The following is an 18,189-nucleotide window of genomic DNA, read 5'->3' on the forward strand; positions in this document are numbered from 1 at the left end:
TGGCTCAGGAGATGTGCTGAAGGTTGAGCAGAGGGCCACAATCAAAGACTGGCAAGACTGGAGGAGCCCAGGAGTTTCATCTGGCAAGGGTCTAGAGAGTGGCCAAAGACTAGGGGTCACATCCAGGGACTGCAAGGGCCAAAGAGCTCATAGCCCAAGAGGGTTGAGGCCAGGAGGCCTGAGGTCAGAGCCCAGGAGGGGCTGGTGTCAGCAGGACCCACTAGCCCAAAGTTCTCAGCTGGTGTAGAAGCAGGACCAGGGTCTAGGGAGACTAAAGCTGGAGGCTGCTGGGGCCAGGGAACCCAGAAATCTCCACTGGCCTAGGAGCAGCGTCAGGGACTACAGGTGGAGACCAAGGGGGCCAATGAGCCTGTAGCCCAAGAAAGGCAAGGATGGGGCTGGGAGCTTGTAGCTCGGGAAAACCGTGCATTAGCAGATCATCTGTGAGGCATGGGAATGGGTATTGAGAAGGATGGAGCCCACATAATTGGCTCCATAAGGCAATGACCATGGGCACTCCACTGTGAAGCATTTAAAAGAAAACAATGTGATCAGGAACAGTCAGTATGGATGTACCAAGAGCAAGTCACCTCTGACCAATCTGATTGCCTCCTATGATGAAGTGATAGGCTCTGTGGATGTGGGAGAGCAGTGGCCGTGGTATACCTTGACATTAGTAAGGCTATGAAGAAAGCCTGAAAGAATTAGGATGAATTAGACCAGAAATGAGAAGATGGAGGGAGGGTTTGATAACTGTCTTTGCATACCTGAAAGGTGATTACAGAGAGGATGGAGAGGGACTTTCCTTTGCAGCCATAGGGGACAGGACTAGGAGCAAAAGCCTCAAACTGCAGCAGGAGAAATTTAGGATGGAGATTAGGAGGAACTTTCTGACTATAAGGGTGGTCAGGCACCGGAACAGGCCACCTACAGAAATTGTGAAATCTCCATGTCTGGAGACTTTCAAGAGCAGGTTGAACAGGCCCTTAGCTGGAATGGTTTAGTGAGAGATGGTCCTGCTTTGAGCAGGGGGGGTGGACTAGATGGCCTCATGAGGTCCCCTCTAGCCATACATTACTACAAGTCCTATAAGTCATCTACCACAGGCAACCTTAAGAAGTTTTGTTGGCCCTAAAAACCCTGAAAATGATGCTGCACAGTCCTGAGTACCAACTGTTGGGTGCCTTCTCTATTTTATACAGACCTAGAGCCCATCTGTAACCGCTACAAGCTTTTAACTGCAGGGACTCCTGAGAAGTCTTAGTATGTGGCTTGCTTACAGTGGGATGGGGATGGCCTGATTAGCTTCACCTGCTCAGAAGGGGACATGGTTATTCTAGTAAGAGTACAGACAGGGGGTAGGAGGTTGTGGGGCATGAAAAGGGATAAAATGGGAAAAGGCAGTACAAGTCCTAAGGAAGGACGAGGCTGAGATGTCCTTAACTCGCACCAGAGAGCCCCTCAATCCTCATGTGCTGCTGCAGCAGTCAGTAGAACAACAGGTGGAGCAAGGTGGTTACAGTATCAGTGGCCTCAATTTTTATTTATAAGTATGAATAAGCATCAAATCCACTATGAAAAGCAGAACCTGCCTCCCCTGTGCAGCTAAAGCAGCAACTTCTTCACACGCCATCCTGTTCTCTCACCTGGATCTTGATCTCGGTGAGCCATTTTATCTGGTTTTCCTTCTTTTTTTCTTTCTTATTCTTCTTAGCTAAGCTAAACCTCACCTGGAGCAAATGGTTTTGTGAGCTCTTTGCACACAGGGAAAACAGAATGGGACAGGAATTGGGCGATAAATTAGTCTGTACGAGAAGCAGCAGTACCAGGTGGGAACATGCAGTTGGTTATTCCCAGGACCTGTTTTTGGAAGGATATTTTTTTTTTTATCATCCACTGCAATACCTACTAGTAAGGGCTTGTATGAGTAAACCATTCACTCTAATACTCAAGCAGCCACGAACTAATTGCTCTGTATATTCTGCATTTTTTTTCCCAGCTGCTCTGAGCTGATCACCACAAGATAAATGGGGGGGGCTTACCGTGTGCTCAGTTTGTGAGCTCCAAAAGAGCCTTTAAACATTCTCCTTTCCCAGGCAGAATCGGCCAGCTGTGTATTACAATAATATTAAATACAAATCTCTCTCTGGAAAAAAAAAGCAATAAGACTAAGGGATCAGCGCCAAAGGTCAAAGGCGCCATAGAAAGGTAAGGACAGATGGCATTCTAAGCTTCTTTACACAGCACCCTATTTACCTTTGGAGGCTGTCACTTAATAACGTTGACAGAGGAATAGTTAACAGAAGCAAGTGGTTAATTAGTGGGGCAAAGGCCACCTCCACTCTGCTCCCTCTATTTACCTGAGACAAGGTCAAATCAAACCAGAGCCACTGGAAGGAGATGCCAGTGGAAATTGCTAATCATGGTACAAGTGCCCAGCGCTCTCCGAAGTGCTCAGTGACACGGCACGCGTGGCCAAGTGAGTTGCTGCAAGCCAAACAGTCCGTTGCAAAAATTGGGGTCGTGATCTTGAATCCCTGAAAGCGTCTAGTCTTTAAATTCAGGGAGGCCTTTAGGAATTTGGCTTCCATACATGCTGTAATTAAAAACATTGCCCAAGGTGCATTATGTGTCTCTAATAGAAACAACGGCCTCCCCTTAAGAGGTCTCCCAGGAATCTCCACCCACAAAAAAATCCTTTGCTCTGTTTCCCCTGAGTAGCTAAGAGCTGAATCCCCATTTTCAGTATCATCTTCCCTCCCTACCTCCAGTGGCCAAAGTGTGGCCCAGGGACTCGGGACGCTTTGAGTGCATCTACACTGCAGCCACATGGCTCAGCCTCACAATCACCCTTACCTCCTTGCTCCCTTTTTGTTCGTGGCAACCTCAAACAGGAGGCAGTTGGGACTTCCTGGCAAAATGCTTAAGACGTAGGTTTTTGGCTTTAGTTTAGAGGCACTCCCATGGCATCTTGCATTGCCTCATTTTCAGGGCTGAAGTGAGGAAATTAGGAACGACTGGGTGGAACGTAATGGCTCAGTGAGGACGCTGTGCTGTGATGTTGGCACAGCCTTGGGTTCAGTTCCCAGCTCTGCAATGTATTGCCTGTGTGACACTGAAAGCAACTTAATCCATTGGTAAAGTGGGAAGTCAACTACTTGCATCTGGCTAATCTCTATAGGTTGTAAATGTTTAGGATCAAGGATTGTCTCTTAATGCCCAGCACTACTGTAATACTAACACTGAAACCTGGGAATGGACAAAAACCAGAGAAACCCCATTCAAATCCATGCGTGAATTGTGGGAACTTTGGTCTTGAATCCAGTTCCACACTGCTTGGGTAACTTTATCTCTGAGATGGGCCAAGTGGAAATCCTGGATCCATACATTGGAGGAAACTTGGATTTTGATCAAAATCCAAGCTGAGCGGTTTGGGACCACCTCTGAGGTTTGGACGCAGCAGCTACCGGAGCCAGAGTAAACATCAGAGCCGTGTGAAGCTTTCAAAATGATAATAGAGGCCAGTCGAGTTTGGGGTTTTGCTGAGAATCCAGTCCCTCTGCCAGGTTCGCCAAAGAGCTTGCCTTGGTCTAACTCTGGACCTCCGTGCAGTCCCACATTGATTTTGCTGTGAAGGCAGCTAGATTTGCACAGTTATGGCTGAGTTTTTTCTTTTGAAACTGGATGTTTGTTCAAGCTGAAACCAAAACACAGAAGAAAAATCAAAGCTTAGAAAAGCCCATGAATCATTCTTCAGAGTTTTAGACTGGTAAAACCGTGGATTGAATAAATTTCTTTTGCTGAGAAAGGGACTCGATGTGAATATTCATCAGTCTATATTTATGCTAGAGATCTCACAGAAGTTGCATGTAAGGAGGACAATGGTAGAGCAGCTGGGCCTTTAGCCTGAGTCTGCAGCCCGGAGACTTGGATTTAGACCTCTGCTCTGCCACAGACTTCCTCTGTGCTCTAGGCGCATCCATAACTCTTTCTGTGATCTGGCTCTCCCGTGTAAGGTAGAGATGGTAGCACTTCCATACGTCATAAGGTTTCAGAGGATATATATTTTAAGGCTTGGAAGGCAATATCTGAAGCCTAATAAGCACCTGAGACAGAGGTTTGGATACAGAGCTGAATTAAAATTTTGCCATTTCCAAGGGACTGGGGAAAGTGTCTAGAGGTTCATTCAAATATCACAGCAATCAGTGGTCTCACATCACCGTTGTGCTACACAGCACACACGTGTGCTTTTCTTCTACTTTCTTTGCTGTTGGTTTGCTTTTTCCAGTTCATGCAAGGAACTGAGATGCAACACTTCCAGGTGTACCCCACTGACATACTGGCGGTAGCTTGAACATATTTTAACAAACAACTTCTTGACCGTGCCCTTGCCCCCCTGCTTTGCCTGTGGTCTCAAGAAAGAGCAGTTTTGATGTTTGGGGCATGATGTCTGGGAGTTGTGCAAGAGGGCGGTTCACAACATTTTGAAGAATCGGTTAGACAAACTTGACTGGGACCATTTAGTCAGGAACAAGCCAGGCTTGAGCAAGTGGATGGATTAGACATACTAAGGGCCCTTCCAGTCCATCTTTCCTAGTTTTTTATAAAATTAATTATATTAATAATATAACAGAAGGAGGCAGAGAAAGTTTGGTTTGGCAGACGTGGAAGGCAACATTTACTCTGGAATTAGACAGTCCCGTTCAACTTATTGCTATAGAGTTGCACCCTCACACACCGGTGTGGATTTTGGCTTTGGAGTCGCTGCTTGTTAAATGTTTCCATCGTGAAATCAGAAAGCTAATATTTAGTGGGGCATGAGAGTCCAGCTATCTGGGAGCATGGGCGTCAGGAGAGGGCAACTGGGATGAAGAAACAGATACCAGAGAGGGACCCCGGTGCTGCAGTCTACCTCCAGCAATAATTGTTCAGCTATATCTCACCTCCACCATGCCTTTCATCCATAGATTTCAAAGCACTTTTCAGGGGTTGATTAACTGAGCTTCTTAATGCCTGGTTGAGGTGGGTAGAATCGCCACTTTCCCATTAGGGAAGTGAAGCACAGAGGGATTAAGTGACTTGCTCACAAAACAGGAAAGTATCAGAGCTGCCAATATCAACCAGGAGTTCTGACTCCTTGCTTTTTTTCCACTGGCTTATTACTGGATTTATTCCCAGGTCAGTGTTTAGCATAATCAGCAATGAGAAAGGAAAAGAGCCCGGCCACATAGGCAGTTGCTATTTGGACAAAGAGGAAAAGAGAAGTATGCGCGGTGTTGATCCGTCCCTAGCAGTTGTGATGCATATCTCTGCTTTGCATATGAAAAGTAAAGGAGAGCATCAGTTCCTATGTTTTAGATTCTTATTTTCCCTGCAGTGCCAGTAAGAGGGCATGGGCAGGGCAGATCCAGCCTTTCCACGGCTCTCCTAGGGCTCCGAGTGTCTCTGCATTGTACATTCTGGCTGCATCTGTAGCAATGCCTTGAAACACTGTCGCTCCGACTCCAAGTGATCACAGCTGGTGTATCTCTTTGAGATGAATTGGTGAAAGACAGAGTAAATGACAGGTTACTTCAATGCAGCCCTTAGCAAGAACTTATGGAGATTATTATGAAGTAGCTGGAAAGACATCACTGGAATCTGCTTGTGGAGCTGACAACTGAGCGATAGCTTTCTTTGATAACTTTTAATCGCTGTATTTTCTACTTATGCAAATTGCAATAATACCCTTGATGTGCTGGATTTCTATAGCATTCAGGCTCATGGCAGTTACATGAAGATTCAGAGTAGGATGCTTGCTTGCATGTAAGATTTTTACATTTGGTGGTGACATAAGTTAACTCATCTTCTGTATATGTTGTCAGGGTTGTCTTTTTTGGGTTGTTTTTTTTTTTTTTTTCCCCAAACAGTTAAGTAACTTAAAGATTCTTGGTTTTGACAAGCATCTTGGGCCCATATCAATGGTGTTAGACACAAAATGCTCAAAAGATCTTGGCCTTGTGGGGCACAGTTCTCCTATGAAAACCTTTCAGGGCCCCAAACATCCAAGTTACTTTTGTAAATAGGGCTTGCGCTTCTAAATCACTTGGATATGTCAGCAGATTTGGCCCAGGACCCTGCCAAAATGTAGTTCTTAGTGGATATAATGGTCCCGTGAAAAATAGCTTATGAATTATATGTAAGCTCCCCATCTCATCTGTTTCCCCTCCTGTGATTAGCCCCTGCACTATGCTTCCTAGTAGTTAGTCCAATTCGGTTTTAAATGTCCCTTGGGATCAGGATTTCACCAGTTTCTTTGAGAGATGATTTGGCAGCCCCAAGAGATGTATTGCTGTCAGTAACTTTAGAACTAATAGATCACAATGTCAGTAATTGAGACTTAATACGTCTCTCTGTCTAAAAAAAAGTATTCTTAGTAATTTTATCTGAACTGTCAGTCTAAACTTTCCATCTCATTACTCTTGGTCCATCCTCAGTAATTACTCTCCCTATTTTCACCTATGAGAAACATGTAGTGGGATATCATCTTCCCTCTTCTGTTGCTCTGCATGTCATTGCCCAAGCAGTAGAAGGAGCTGGGTCACCTGGGGTCAAGGACTTGGCCAAAAAAATAGTTCAGAGTCGAGGTGGGGCATGTCCACTGAGAAGGCAGTGACGTATGTGAGCATGAGCCTGACTGAGAGCAAGTCCAGCATTGGTAACCCTCAGGGTATTGTCTTTTATTTTTGGTTATATCACTTTTTCCAGCTTCATAACACATGCATGTGGCAAGCAAGAATATCTCCCTGAAATAGCTTTTGCAAGCACTTGAAAATAAATCTTAAGGTCTGTTTGGTCTTGCCTACTCTGGTTGGCAACTGTTACAGGCCATTGGGAGAGATTTGCAGTTTATCTGGGTAAGTTAACGGGAAGGTTTATATTTCTGCCAGTGGTTCTGGACATCCAGGTTCAGCTCCAAGCTTAGAAAAGACTTCCTAGGAAACCTTGGCCAGTCGATTCAACTCTTGTAGGCTGTAGGTCATGATGCTCTTTTTCTCCCACTTTTGATCTGACTTGTGTGCCCAGGTTGCAAACTGGCCAGAGCAAGGATTGTCTCCTGTATTTCTACATCACTCAGCACACTGGAACCACACTGATGGCTTGCATTGTTAGGCCAGATGGTAGTGCAAATAATGTTGATAAAACAGCAATGCTTAAGGCTGGCTCCAGATAGCTTCTAAGGACAAACAAGTCTGAGCCTAGACATTAGAGAGGTAGGACATGTTTAGACACAGTGTTTTGCAAAGATTTTTGACTTCCATTAAAGTACAGCCAAAGGAATCAGGTATCCAGATTGTAGCTATATTGGTCTAGAGGCAAAAGGAATTAGGACTCATGGTAGAGGTGATATCTTTTATTAAACCAGCTATATTTTTGCCCAAAAGTAAAATAAAATACAATCTTTAATTGCAAGCTTTCGGGCAGAAACTCCCTTCTTCAGGCATAAGAGAAAAGATTGTAAAAGTTTTCCTGGGTAGAAATAAGCTTTTATAATAGGAGAACTTTTATAATCTTTTCTCTTATGCCTGAAGAAGGGAGTTTCTGCCCGAAAGCTTGCAATTAAAGATGTTTTGGGTTTTTTTTGGTTTTTTGTTTTTTTGTTTTTGGGGGGTTTTTTTGCAAAAATCTAATTGGTTTAATAAAAGATATCACCTCTTCCATGAGTCCTGACTCTGAAGTCTGTCACATATTCCAAAGTACTTTGTGCATGGTAGCTTCCATTGGGACCCTGGTGGGCCAGTTTTAAAAGGAGTATGACATCCAACAAGCTGAGCTTTCCAGGCATAACATGCCATGTACTTTGGTAGTCAAACATGAGCTGAGGAATGTAATAATCTGGCTTTGGAGAAGCAGATGCAATTGTCTGTGTCCTGAGATGGTCACCTCAGCCCTTCTGTTGTGCAATGATTTATTTTTATTAGGGCAAAGAGGGGCTTGCTTGGGCCTTTTGGTGCTCCGTGCCATACAGACACAGTGAAAGAGTTTCCATTTCAAAGTGTTTAGAGTCTAAGTAGGAGAGCAGGAAAATTGTCAATGGAAGGTTTTTTCCTTCGGGAAATGCAGTGTCATTAAAATAAATTAATAAATAAAAATCACAGTAACATCTGTTTTGACACAATTTTCACTGGAAAAATATCAAATTTTATTGGTAAATTAAAACAATGTTTTACCTCAGCCTTCCAACTCCTTTCACTTAGATTTTTATATTCGCAATATTAATTGTAGCATTATATAGAAATCTTCTGTGTAATAAGGATATATGTTATAGCTGCATTGGTGTAAGAAATAGAGATAAACAAAGCTCTTGGGTCAGAGGCAATATTTTTTATTGAACCAACTAAATAGTAGCTAAATATAGTACCTAAATATTCTATTTAATAGTGCGTATAGCATATTTAATTACATGCTATATTTACTATTGTGTAATACTGTCATTAGAATTGATCATCCTTTGATGTGATTGTAATGAATCACTTTACTATTTCATAACTGAAATATTTCCAAATTTCAATTTCAATTTTGTTCAATTTCTGACTTGGCATGAAAGCAAGCGTTGAAATTGCTGGCGTTCCTTAGAGAGCTGAAAACCCCCTTTCTGACCAGCTTTACTAAATATAAAGCAATGGACAAACATGGGGAATGGGATACATAGTGCCGGAGAAGTAACTGTGGTGCTTTGGGTGGTCTGAGTGCATCAACTGGAAGAGGAAGAAAGGGATGAGCAAGGCAAAGATGGGAAACAGAGGATTCAAGACATAGGTAGGAGCAGACCGAGAGATGGACAAGATACCAAATATAAAGGGAAGTGAGGTCAGCAGATGACGCAGGGAAGGTGGAGGAGACCGTTAGGGCAAACAACCGATCAGCAGAGAAAAGCACATCTGGAACTGAAACGAAAGGAAGCATAGTTCAATGGGCTGAGCAGGTCTCTCCTCTGTCAGCCTTTCACGTACTTGTCCTTGCACTATTGGTGCTTCACCCCTACTTAAAACTGGGGAGAGCCCTGCCAATGCCCTTCTGTGCTCCGAGATGGACCTGGTGCAAATGAAGAGCTGGCTGGTTAATGATGAAGGTCGTCTAGGAACAATACTCTGCTGTGCGGTGTTTTGGAAACATTGTCCTCAACCAAGTGACGGCAGTAGCCACATAGTGAAAGAAGACATCCAGAACACCAACATCCAGCCATTCCTATCTGATAAAGGTGTTGTGAGGGTAAATGTACTTAGGATGGGGAGGTGCTCTCATGCTATAGTAATGGGGACTATATCAGCATCAGAGATAGATGATGCATAAACTGGCAACTTTAGATTTTGAGCAATAATAGGTTCACCACTGCTTCTCCAGATGATTCTTGCCTCTGTATTTAGCCAATGTAAATAATAAGCATTCATAGATCAGTGCCACCACATTGCACATCCTAGCCTTTTGTGACAGCAGTGAGGACCAAACTTAGCTCCTGCCATTCCCAAATCTCTACTAGCTGTTATTACACAGCCTGTGCCATATTCTTGAATAGTTCTGACTCCATCTAGCAGAAGGCAACATTACACATCTATCCTGGCCAATTTATACTCATGGACATAACAAAAAAGAGAAAAAATATCCCTCAAGCTCATGCCACTGAACTGGTGTTTCTCAAACTTTTCATACCTGGGCCACTCTTTTTTCTTCTGGATTAAAATTGGCCCCACACTTCACTCCTACACCAAAAAAAAAGGTGCATGCATGTGCATATTTATTTTCGGCAAAACAAAATATACTCCATTCCTTTGCCAGAGGAAATCAGGCTAGTACTGAGACGTACTATTAAAATAATAACACCAGCTTTCTTTTTTTTAAAGCAAAGAATCAGTCTCTGCCGGTATTGTCAACCTTTTCAACATCAAGGCCCCCTCCATAACATTTTTTTATTTTGCTTTAAATTTTGCAGCACTCCAGCTGAAAATCACTGAGATGATAGATCCGAATTCAGAAAATATGGAGGACACTAACAAAAAAAAAAGTTAAGACTCATGGATCTAGTTGATGCCACTTAAGGGCAGTAAGGGCAGGACCTCATCTTGATGTGCCCTGCTCTTTCCACTGTCTGCACCCTTCAAACCCCTGGTCTGTAAAGCCTGGGGGCAAAGGCAGCCCCTGCTGCTGAGGAAGGGTCTCATGTGCTGACCACCTGTACAGCCTTTTCTGCCGGTCTTGGCCAGGAGCATGGGAGGAATGGAGGGGAGAAGCCAGTCTGCAAAGCATGACACCATCTATTTATTGGTCCACCTGAACACTTGCAGCAGAGCATGGGGCTGCCTGAGGCCAGAGGAAAGCAAAGGAAGGGACAGCAGTGGTGGCAGTCCCCAGAGCCATAGTCATATGCATAGCTGGTATAGTTGGGGCACGGTTCGGGTGCTGGATAAAGGACAGCATTTGTCTTGCAGATCTTGCGGTACACTTTGGTCAGTCTTGCAGCACACCCTTTGGGAATCACTGCATCAAGCACTTAATAGTCAGGAAAAGGTACAGGTGAGGTTGCGTGTGCAACCTTATTCTACCCCTTTTCCTAATGGTGTCATTATGAGGCACGTTATCTTCGTGTAATAAAATAGCATGTCATGTGGTTAATGTTTCTACAACGACAAGCATGGTGAGAGACTAATGACTGAGAAATGGGAGTGTCTTGTATGAACGTGGCAAATAGCTAACCGATTCAATAAAATAAAAGTCCAATCTTAATTATGCCTGAGGTCAAAAGACTGGACCTAATTTTTATCTTGGTGCTGTCAGTGAAGTGGTACTGGTGCAAGTATCTGTGTTAAGTGAGTAGAAAATGCTAGTGAAATGGTGCAAGGCCGTGGGGTCTTGTTTGACTCCTTACCAAGTTGAGAGGATGGGGGAGAGCTGATCTCTATATATGTCTTTCTTTTACACCCACCGAACAGTAAACTCCACAACTTCCTCTCATCGGGTTCCACATATTTGCTACCTCCAAGGTGGATTATAGTTGTTCACTGACTTTGAAGATGAAGATGAGGACTTTGCATGGGCTCCAGCAGGTACAAAACACTTGTGCCCACTTCCTCCCTGTTTGAAACTGCTGACTGTGCACCAGTCTTTCCACCGGCACCCAGTAGGATTTCAAGGCTAGTTTGGTTCTAACAAGTACTGGGTGAAATGTTTTCATTCAAATATTTTACTCACTGAAAAATTGATATTAAAATATTAATATTAAAAATTAATATTCAGGTCAACTGAAGCTACTTTCAAATCTGTGACAAATTCATTCAATTGCTACGGATGGAAAAAAAAAAAACAATCCTGAAAAATATGAACATATTGTCTCAACATTCTCTGAATCAAATGTTTTGACTTTTTATTTGAGTTTTGGGCACCACACTTCAAAAGATAAGTGAACAAATTAAGAAGAGTACACCAGAGAGCAACCAAAATGACTAGAGGCCTGGGAAGCATGACTTATGAGGACAGGCTGAAAGAAATAGGATGATTTAGTCTGGAAAGGGGAAGATTGAGTGGGGGATAGGATAGCAATATTTCAAGATCAGAAGGGGGCTTATAAAAAGTAAGTTATAGACTATTCCCTGTAGTTGCCTGGGACAGGACAAGAACAATGGTCCTAAACTGCAACTGGAGAAATGTAGGTTAGATATTCGGAAGAATTTTCTGAGTATCATGATGGTTGAGCAGTGGAGCAGGCTACCCATAGAGGTGGTAGGATCTTAACCTTGGGAGTTTTTAGAGACAAATACTCTCCAGGATGGTTTTGTTAGAGAGGATCCTACCTTGAGCAGGGGGTTTTGGTGATTGCATGAAGTTTGCTAAGGACTTCATTATGGATTTTAATATAGAAGCCCTGATACAGCCTTGCTGGATGGCAGTATAAAAAAAAAAAAAAAACTTTAGAAAAAGAGAGAGATAAATATAATAAGCCTCTGTTTTTTCACCTGTTACTTTGGTGAGATGCTTCTTACTATGAGGTATAAGGGATGTGCACATTGTGAAGTAAGGAATGTGTTTACTTGATCATGCTTCCAGCCTGGGAGAGGAAAGACCTAAAACCCCAGGTGAAAATCTAGAGCATGCGTCCACGGAGGTGGATGGGGTTACTTTAGGCATCCACAAAGTTAAATAAGAATAGAACCCCATCTTCTGTCTGTACGCTTCACCAAAATCAAAAACCACAAAATAACTACAAAAAAAAAAAAAGAAAGTTGATCTGGAATCAAGGTTATAGGAACCTTATATTTAACTATATATATAAGAACTCAGAAGTTGTTTGGAAACTTACTCACAAAGATACTATAGGTCTAGGGACGTCTTCTTGAGTTTAAACTTAAGCCTAATAGCTGAAAGGACGTTACTATAATTGCAGAGTTTAGACACTTAGGCCAGGTACTGGTATAAGTGATTGGAAACTGGTCTGTACCCCAACAGAACAGAAGTTCAGCTCACACGGAGTGGCTTAAAAATGGCAGAACCTCGTCTAGGATTTTGCCCCACCAAAGGGTGAACGTGTGTTCAGTTCACTACAGATCTAAACTACGCCGTTTACAGAAAACCACATTATCTGAATGGATTCTGCCTCAGACTTTTTGAATGTCTATACCTAGCCCTCGAGTGTGCTGTTAGATCCCCAGATGGTTTCAGGTACTCAGCACAGGATATTTTGGGGGGCAATGTCCCCGTTTTTTTGGCAATGTCTCCCCAGATGTTTTGGAACTTTCTTTCCCGATCGGGCCCCAGGTCTTTGTCACGGTGACTATTACAGTTTGCATTGCATGCGCCTGTTTGTGAATCACTCCCGAAACAGTCTGGGCTGAGAGTGGCTGCCCATTTCTTGAGTGGCTGATATCACTGAGAGAGAACAGCAGTCATGTTCTGATCCGCATCAGATGCCAGCTGATTCTGGAGAGGGCTTGGGTCCAGTCTGTAAACCTGTAAAAGGTTGGAAATGCACCTTGCTGAGAAACCAGCTCTCTCTCCAGGCCTATACAACTTGATGAATGTGAATTAAAAGGTGCTTGTCTGTGCTCATTCTGTAGAGGCTTAATCCACAGCGGACATGAGTGTTACAGACTCGCCAGCCTTTGTTCAAATGGCAGTAGCTCAGACTCTTAGCTTTGGAGTTCCCTGATATGGTCCCTGGTACGTGTGCTAAGAGGGGGGCTGGCATGCTGCGATGGTTGGCGTCTATCAGCCGAGACTACTATAGTTGACAATATGCCGAAAAAAGTTAGTCCTAATATGAGGAGCCGATTCCAGAACGAAGAGGCCCTTCCCTTCCTCCTTCCTTTGGGATGACATTCAACAAGAAGGTTTTCCCGAAGGTCTTTTGACAAAATTCTGCATCCACTAGCACCTAGATCCATCCTAGTCGTGCTGTACGTGCACTGGATTGCACGGCACTGTGTCACCTCAGCTAACGCTCCTCGGAGCAAGTGCCTGTTAAAATGAATGGGGTTGTGGCATGAAGCTCCATTCAGGGCAAGAAAGGACTCTTGCCCTAAGTTTGTACAACCGGTTGGTGTGAAAGGCGCTGTGTGCATGCACAGTGACTTACAACTATATTGTATTATCTGGACTTTCATCAGCTGTAGATAAGTGGATCTGTGGAATAGCCTGAAGGTAAAAGACACCTTCCAGGAGATGAGGAAAGTGATAGTACACATGTCACCTGACAACAAAGGCCATATGACAGGCTCTCTGCTCATATTAACACCTCCCCTTATTCTTGATAGCAATAACAATGTAAGATTAACACTTTCTTGGGAACGAGCCTTCCACCCTGGTTGACCCAGATGACAATCAAAGCTTCCTCAGAAGAAGCTCTGCCCAACCAGAGGCCAACCTGCCCTTGGAGACTGTCAAACATCAGAAATGATGGACAGATTCCAGGCCAAAGGGCTCTTTGTCCAGTCGGGCAGGCATGTAATATATGCAAATGTCAAACACATGGACTCAAGGAACATGCATGTCACATGCACAGCTTCATACACTCAGATCTAGGCATGTGCATTTGGAAATACTTCTGGTACATGCATGGGCATGAAAGGTGAGGATATAAACTGCTGCATTTTTTCCCAATGAATTTTGTACAATGCAAGCCACTTCTTATAGAAAATTGACTTTACACTGCCCTAGGCTCCACCCAGACTGATTACATCATCATTTCCATGGTAACTAAAGTGCTTCAAAGGGGAAATAACAGATGGAGACTGAAAAAATCTAAGGACAAAAAGTGAACATATGTAGTGCAAGAAAAAATATTAAGCTGTGGGCAGCTATAAAGCTTTATTATCACTTGTTAAAAGAGACCTCGATAAACTCAGTTAGATCTTTGTCATTCAGGAGTGATGTGATCATCTCAAACTTGTGATCATACAAATTTGTGCAGCAACCCACATCACACCACGCTCATCCTCCTTTTGCCTCGTACCCAAATACCTGACATTAGTATACTTCCCGTCTTACATATTTTAAGGAAAGCAACCGCCTAAAAGAGCAAAAATGATGTCTCCATAAGAGCAGTGTGAGTAGGTCTCCTGACTACAGGCTGAGAACAAAATGGCTGGGCTCATTGTCCCCGCACTTCGCCAGAGCTCCTGGAAATGTACTGCACAGAAAATGAAGATGTCACAGCGATAGTGATATACACCCTGCACATCAATGATATCAGTCTCTAATGCTGAATTGATGCATATATGTCTATAAACGATCTCGGCTCATCAGCAAGTTGGAATGTCTTTAAAATTACATTCATGGTTATGGCATAATCTTGACTTGACTTCCTTTGGAATTAGTCCATCTTTGTGGATTGCTGCCATTCAGGAAGAAGACTTGTGATTTACATAGGATGATTTGTTCCATGTCAGCTTTCTAGGACTCCAAGCCAAGCAAGTACGCTGTAGGGATGGGGGATCTGATGGAAGTGGGGCAGCAGGCTCCTGTATTTTTAGCTTGCTCTCCAGTAGAAGCTCGCTGCTCCAACTCTATCATGTCATGTCTGAGATACAGGTCTTGAACCTAACAACAAAAAAGTAAAAGCTATATCTTGCCCCTCCTCCTCCAGTTTACAGCTACGGCTTCAACTTCATCTGTGCTTTGTATTTTGGAGAAAAAGCTGGTCCAAGGGTTAGGGGAGACTAGGTTACGTGACGGAAAACACAGGATGAGTCCTTGCTGTACCACAGGTTTCCTGTGTAACCCTGAGCAACTCATTTAATTTCTCCGTGCTTCCATTTCTTCCCTGGAAAATGGGGAAACTATCACTCTCCCAGTTGCACAGGGGGTTGTGTGAATACAAGCACAAATGATTTGCCTGCTCAGATATTCATGAGCAATTGCCTGCTCGGATATTCATGTAACGGGGGTTATATCAGTAGTTCAGCTAATCAGAGTCTGCATTTTGCATTTCACTTGTCAGGGAAGCTAGACCGGTCTGGTTTGCTTGCTGATGTTGATGCATTAACACAAAATTCTTAGAAACCGTAGGAACCTTTGTGTAGAGCACACTTTTATTTCTTAAAAAATCCTTTTTGTTTCAATTGCATGAAAAAAGCCTTCATTTCCATTAGGTTTCTTACTTGCTTTCTTTGCTTTCCCCATAAGAGCAAATCCTATTCTTTAGCAGGACACCTACTATAGGTTTGCAATATATACGTGTGGCCAGGTCTTCCACTGATCCAGCAGGGGGCACTGGCTCACGTGCATTAAATCACAGGACGTTAAAAGTGGAAAACGTGTGTGGGAGATGACAGAGGGAAGATGTGGTTAGGGAGGAAAGAGGCACATCACTGTGACTCCGAGATTTCACGGCGTATTCCAAAGCCGTGTCAGAGACACCAAGCTAATGTTGAATGCTGAAGATGCTTATAATACTCTATGTTTTTTGCAAAGGTCCTGGGGAATACACTTGGGTTTAAACAGGTTCAAGTGATGATGGAGCCTCTCGGACCGTACGGAGTAGGCTGCATTTTAAGGTGTTAAATCCATCCGGCCGATAAAGCAGCTTAGCCTACTTTGCCACAGTGCTGAAAAAGCTGCCCTCCAGAGAGATCCTCCACCTCCAAGTTTAGTGGATCAATCACCAGCCAGGCTTGCAGATCCACTGATGTTCACGTTCCTGTATTCGGAAGCAGGTTTAACATTGGCTCAGGTTTGGTGCAACTGAACTGGACTTTAATAGGTAGAATTAAAATGAGTGAAGTGTGCATAAGCAAACCCAAGGTTAACGAGGAGGTGATGTTATGCAGGATTTGGTATCTAATGGTTGCACTGTACTCCAAACACTGATAAATCTGGAATGTGTAAGCCTGGTATCAGGCACTCTGATACCAAAGGAAAGGCAACACTAATATCTACCCTTTTATTCTTGGCACGGGCTAGATCGTGCTTAACCTGCATTACCCTAGGAAGCAACCCAAGAGACAGTGTTCCTTAGAGGGATGGTTCTCTCTCTATTGCTCTGGACTACATTAATTTACTGACAGTCTATGCTGGCAGCAGATAAGGCTATCCCTTCCCCCCTCCCCCACCATGCCAGCTCAGCTGTATTGCTGCCTCATTGGAGATCTGTAACCAGGGTTTTCCTAGGGTTTGCACCCTGCTGTGGGGAGGGGAGAGTCAGGCGGTGCTCAAAATAATAATGTAGCACCAGTCTACCAGCAGGTGAAGGAGGCTGGTTACTGACATCACCTATGTGTAGGGTGCATTTACATGTGCAATTAAGCCGGAGTGATAAAGTCCAGCGTAGTTTGCACCAAAGAAATCTTTTTCCCAGGCACAGTGTTTACACGTGTGCTAGGGACTGTAGCAATTCAAGCTGGGGTGGAGCAGCTCTAGGCTAACAGGGGACCCGCGGGGTCAGGTCCGTATGGAGGCATCAGGCAGTGGCGAGGCTGGCTGGGGCATGAGGGTGCTAATGTGCAGAGTTAGCTGGCAGGCAGCCCCCACACTTTAATACCTTAGTGCCCCAGCCAGCCTTTGTCACAGTCTACCCGTACATTTGATCACACATAATTACTCTCCTATTAGAAAGTACTGTCCTCGACAGTACTATCTTACAGTGGAGTTAATTAATTTACTGCGCCCTAGTACTAGCGCATGTGTAGACTGTGATGCTTTACTGCAGAGCTAATTAGTCTACTCCGCAGGCAAGTGCATGTGTAGATGCACCTGTTAAGTAGCATTGGGCCTGCCCAGCTGCACAACGAAAATCCCAAATGGAGCGGGATGTAATGTTGACAGTTCAGTCGGTGGCCCCCAAATCAGCCCTAATGTGACCCCTCGTGTGGATGCTACAGGGAGCTGTATGATGCCACCTAATAGTTGAAACCACATCTGTAGCCATTCAAGAATTACCACAGGTGCAGGCACAGAAAACTCAGAGTTCACCAATCTTAGCATGCAAGATGATTCATCTGGAAACGTATTCTGAGGTTTGCTGTTCTCTGCTCGTCATGGTCACGTCTGAAAAAGTTGTAGGGCCCCAAAGCCATGTCAGCAAAGCCCCTAGTGGAATTGCAGCCTATGCCAACCGAGGAGAGGTTGATTTCTGCTGATGTAGCAACACCACCCCCGTTAACAATTAAACTGAGCAAAGCCCTCTTCTTTTGGCAGAGCTGCATACACCACAGGGGTTTTGCCAGCACAGCTAGGTCAGGTAGGGAATACGACACACCCCATACAGCATAGCTATGCCAGCAGAAGGTTAGGAAGACTAAGTAAGATGCAAGGATTTCTTTGGGTGATATCTCCTATTGAACCAACTGCATAGTTGGGATAGAGTTAGACAAGCTTTTGAATGCAAGATGTTCTTGTTTCAGGTCCTAATGATACAGGTAGATGCAGGTCTTGAAGAAAATGACCTAAAGACAAATATTTTGCATTTCAATTGCTTGTTTTACTGTATCTCTGCTATGCAGTTGGTCCAATAAAAAATATCACCCTAAGAAAAGCTTTTTGTATAATTCCTAGACCATCATATCCATGTGACTCTAACCACTGCCCTACCTCAAATTGTCCACTCTAGGGATAAATAGTAGATGTTGTTGTTGTTAATGTATGACTGGAAGTACTGTGAGAAAATGAGCTGAGCTTAGATTTAGGTAGAGGGACACATTATTCACTGTGAATAATAGTCAGTGC

Source organism: Crocodylus siamensis, chromosome 3 (assembly GCF_052110815.1).
Source record: "Crocodylus siamensis isolate JL-2025a chromosome 3, ASM5211081v1, whole genome shotgun sequence".
NCBI lineage: Eukaryota > Metazoa > Chordata > Crocodylia > Crocodylidae > Crocodylus > Crocodylus siamensis.